This window comes from Scyliorhinus torazame, unplaced genomic scaffold (genome assembly GCF_047496885.1).
Source record: "Scyliorhinus torazame isolate Kashiwa2021f unplaced genomic scaffold, sScyTor2.1 scaffold_1528, whole genome shotgun sequence".
NCBI lineage: Eukaryota > Metazoa > Chordata > Chondrichthyes > Carcharhiniformes > Scyliorhinidae > Scyliorhinus > Scyliorhinus torazame.
This window is the reverse complement of record NW_027309255.1, coordinates 12,501-17,500: the sequence shown is the minus strand read 5'-3', so window position 1 is coordinate 17,500 and position 5,000 is coordinate 12,501.

Genomic DNA, 5,000 nt, shown 5'->3' with positions numbered 1-5,000 from the left:
GGGATAGGGTTAGGGTTAGGCGATAGGGTTAGGGTTAGGGATAGGGTTAGGGTTAGGCGATAGGGTTAGGGTTAGGGATAGGGTTAGGGTTAGGCGATAGGGTTAGGGTTAGGGATAGGGTTAGGGTTAGGGATAGGGTTAGGGTTAGGGTTAGGGATAGGGTTAGGGTTAGGGATAGGGTTAGGCGATAGGGTTAGGGTTAGGGTTAGGGTTAGGGTTAGGGATAGGGTTAGGGTTAGGGATAGGGTTAGGGTTAGGCGATGGGGTTAGAGCTAGGGTTAGGGTTAGGGTTAGGGATAGGTTTAGGGTTAGGGGATAGGGTTAGGGTTAGGGATAGGGTTAGGGTTAGGGTTAGGGTTAGGCGATAGGGTTAGGGATAGGGTTAGGGTTAGGCGATAGGGTTAGGGATAGGGTTAGGGTTAGGGTTAGGGATAGGGTTAGGGTTAGGGTTAGGGTTAGGGATAGGGTTAGGGTTAGCGTTAGGGATAGGGTTAGGGTTAGGGATAGGGTTAGGGTTAGGGATAGGGTTAGGGTTAGGGATAGGGTTAGGGATAGGGTTAGGGTTAGGCGATGGGGTTAGAGTTAGGGATAGGGTTAGGGTTAGGGTTAGGGATAGGGTTAGGGTTAGGCGATAGGGTTAGGGATACGGTTAGGGGTAGGGATAGGGAGTATCTGGGACGGGCAGAGACTCCTCGGCGGTCCCCCCGGTCCCTGGCGGGCAGACGGACCTCCTGGGCCGGAGGCAGCCTCCGCCGGCGTTACACCCTGTCCCTGGCGGGCAGAGGGACCTCCTGGGCCGGGTGCAGCCTCCGCCGGCGGACCCCCCGGTCCCTGGCGGGCAGAGGGAGCTCCTGGGCCGGGTGCAGCCTCCGGCGGCGGTCCCCCCGGTCCCTGGCGGGCAGAGGGAGCTCCTGGGCCCGGTGCCGCCTCCGCCGGCGGTCCCCCCGGTCCCTGGCGGGCAGAGGGACCTCCTGGGCCGGGTGCAGCCTCCGCCGGAGGACCCCCCGGTCCCTGGCGGGCAGAGGGAGCTACTGGGCCGGGTGCAGCCTCCGGCGGCGGTCCCCCCGGTCACTGGCGGGCAGAGGGAGCTCCTGGGCCCGGTGCAGCCTCCGCCGGCGGTCCCCCCGGTCCCTGGCGGGCAGAGGGAGCTCCTGGGCCGGGTGCAGCCTCCGGCGGCGGTCCCCCCGGCCCCTGGCGGGCAGAGGGAGCTCCTGGGCCCGGTGCAGCCTCCGGCGGCGGTCCCCCCGGCCCCTGGCGGGCAGAGGGAGCTCCTGGGCCCGGTGCAGCCTCCGCCGGCGGTCCGCCCGGTCCCTGGCGGGCAGAGGGACCTCCTGGGCCGGGTGCAGCCTCCGCCGGCGGTCCCCCCGGTCCCTGGCGGGCAGAGGGAGCTCCTGGGCCGGGTGCAGCCTCCGGCGGCGGTCCCCCCGGTCCCTGGCGGGCAGAGGGAGCTCGTGGGCCCGGTGCAGCCTCCGCCGGCGGTCCCCCCGGTCCCTGGCGGGCAGAGTGACCTCCTGGGCCGGGTTCAGCCTCCGCCGGCGGTCCCCCCGGTTCCTGGCGGGCAGAGGGAGCTCCTGGGCCGGGCTCAGCCTCCGCCGGCGGTCCCCCCGGTCCCTGGCGGGCAGAGTGACCTGCTGGGCCCGGTGCAGCCTCCGCCGGCGGTCCCCCCGGTTCCTGGCGGGCAGAGGGAGCTCCTGGGCCCGGTGCAGACTCCCCCGGCGGTGCACCGGTCCCCGGCGGGCAGAGGGCGCTCGTGTACCGGGTGCAGCGTCCGCCGGCGGTGCACCGGTCCCTGGCGGGCTCAGAGAGCGCCTCGGCCGGGGATCGTCTCGTCCCAACGTCCGCCTGGTCCGTGGCCCGCAGGGGGCGCTGTCGGGCGGGGTACGGCCACGGCCCGACGTGCCTCCGGTGGGCTGCGGTCAGTGTGTGCCGCCGTTGGCCGGCTGCGGGGCTTGGTGCTGTTCCAGCCGTGCGTTAGGTGGGCGAACGGCAGGGGGCGCCCCTTGGGCGGGTGGCGGGCCCCGCGCGGGCCAGCCGTGGGGGGTCACGGTCCGCCGCCGGGGCGTCCAAAGGGCGGCGAGAGGCCGTCCGCCGGTGCTGACAAGTCATAAACCAGCGGCGGTGACAAGTCATAAACCAGCGGCGGTGACAAGTCATAAACCAGCGGCGGTGACAAGTCATAAACCAGGACAAGGTTGTTGACGGCGCCGGGCGGCGGCGAAGCGGCTCACCCCGGGGCAGGGTGGCGATTCGAGGAGGGGCGCCCACCCGGCCGCCAAGGCCGCCGCCGGCGGGGGCCGGGGGCGCCGTTTTGAAAAAGAACCGTAGGCCGGATGGGGTCCGATCCACCCACCTTATGCCGACGCCGAGACCTCATTCCCGGCATGACTACCGGTGGTCCGTCCCGCTGGTCTGCCACTTGCGTTTGGCGTCACGAGGGGTTGGCGGGGTACCTGCAGATTGGTAGGAGGTGGAAAATCGAGAAATGGACTTTGGTCGGAAAGGTCCCCTCGAGCCTCCAGGTCTGCGGAGACCGACCCGGGCTGCCGCCCCGCCGGCCGCTCGGCCCGATCGGGCGCGAATTTCTTCCGATTTTCGCCCTTTTTTCGGGTTTTCGGCCGGCGCTCCAAACGGCGGCCCGACGCCCCGCCGAGGCCGGGCACGGCTCCCCGGAGCGCGAGGGACCGGATCAGACCTCGTCGGCACTGGCATGGCCACCGCAACGCTCGGACTTAGCCTGGGGAGGCTGGTCGAGGCGGTGGCAAGTCATGAACCAGTGGAGTCTGGCGGAGACTGTGGCAAGTCATAAACCAGTCGGACTTAGCCTGTGGAGGCTGGTCCAGGCAGCGGCAAGTCATAAACCAGTCGGACTTAGCCTGTGGAGGCAGGTCCAGGCAGTGGCAAGTCATAAACCAGTCGGACTCAGCCTGTGGAGGCAGGGCCAGGCAGTGGCAAGTCATGAACCAGTGGCAAATCATAAACCAGTCGGACTTAGCCTGTGGAGGCAGGGCCAGGCAGTGGCAAGTCATAAACCAGTCGGACTTAGCCTCTGGCGACTTCCAGGAGGTCTATGAGGTCCTGTGCCGCCGCTTTACCGGGGCCAAGGTTGCAGGAGAGCGGAACGGAGGAGTGGATTGGTCCCGCCGATGGGGCACGTGCATATATGAAAAGTGCACCCTACCGTTAGTTAATCACTTGCCCTCGGAAGTGTATGAGGTCGTGTCCAGCCGTGGTACCGGGGACACAGTGGGGGTGTTCCCGCTAAAGGGAGCGGATTGGTCCCGCCGAGCTGCCACTTGCATTTGTGGTCGAGTGTCTCGGACAGCTGGTTAACCACTTGCCCTCGGTAGTGCCGATGAGGTTTTGAAAAAGCCGATCTGCGGGGACTTGGAGCGCCTTCCTCGGATGGACTACCGGGCGCCCTCCCGCCGATTTGCCATTTGCGTTTGGCGTCCCGAGGGGTTGGCGGGGTACCTGCAGATTGGTAGGAGGTGGAAAATCGAGAAATGGACTTTGGTCGGAAAGGTCCCCTCGAGCCTCCAGGTCTGCGGAGACCGACCCGGGCTGCCGCCCCGCCGGCCGCTCGGCCCGATCGGGCGCGAATTCTTTCCGATTTTCGCCCTTTTTTCGGGTTTTCGGCCGGCGCTCCAAACGGCGGCCCGACGCCCCGCCGAGGCCGGGCACGGCTCCCCGCCGCGCAAGGGGCCGTGTTTGCCTTGGTCTGCCTTGGAATTGTCACCAAACGCCCGCGCTTCGCCTGGGGAGGCTGGCCGAGTCGGTGGCAAGTCATGAACCAGTGGAGGCTGGTGGAGACAGTGGCAAATCATAAACCAGTCGGACTTAGCCTGTGGAGGCTGGTGGAGACAGTGGCAAGTCATGAACCAGTGGCAAATCATAAACCAGTCGGACTCAGCCTGTGGAGGCAGGGCCAGGCAGTGGCAAGTCATGAACCAGTGGCAAATCATAAACCAGTCGGACTCAGCCTGTGGAGGCAGGTCCAGGCAGTGGCAAGTCATGAACCAGTGGCAAATCATAAACCAGTCGGACTCAGCCTGTGGAGGCAGGGCCAGGCAGTGGCAAGTCATGAACCAGTGGCAAATCATAAACCAGTCGGACTCAGCCTGTGGAGGCAGGTCCAGGCAGTGGCAAGTCATGAACCAGTGGGAAATCATAAACCAGTCGGACTCAGCCTGTGGAGGCAGGTCCAGGCAGTGGCAAGTCATGAACCAGTGGGAAATCATAAACCAGTCGGACTCAGCCTGTGGAGGCAGGGCCAGGCAGTGGCAAGTCATGAACCAGTGGAGACAGTGGCAAGTCATAAACCAGTCGGACTTAAGCCTGTGGAGGCAGGTCCAGGCAGTGGCAAGTCATGAACCAGTGGCAAATCATAAACCAGTCGGACTCAGCCTGTGGAGGCAGGTCCAGGCAGTGGCAAGTCATGAACCAGTGGCAAATCATAAACCAGTCGGACTCAGCCTGTGGAGGCAGGGCCAGGCAGTGGCAAGTCATGAACCAGTGGCAAATCATAAACCAGTCGGACTCAGCCTGTGGAGGCAGGTCCAGGCAGTGGCAAGTCATGAACCAGTGGGAAATCATAAACCAGTCGGACTCAGCCTGTGGAGGCAGGTCCAGGCAGTGGCAAGTCATGAACCAGTGGCAAATCATAAACCAGTCGGACTCAGCCTGTGGAGGCAGGGCCAGGCAGTGGCAAGTCATGAACCAGTGGAGACAGTGGCAAATCATAAACCAGTCGGACTTAGCCTGTGGAGGCTGGTGGAGACAGTGGCAAGTCATAAACCAGTCGGACTTAGCCTGTGGAGGCAGTTCCAGGCAGTGGCAAGTCATGAACCAGTGGAGACAGTGGCAAATCATAAACCAGTCGGACTTGTCCTGTGGAGGCTGGTGGAGACAGTGGCAAGTCATAAACCAGTCGGACTTAGCCTGTGGAGGCAGGTCCAGGCAGTGGCAAGTCATGAACCAGTGGAGACAGTGGCAAATCATAA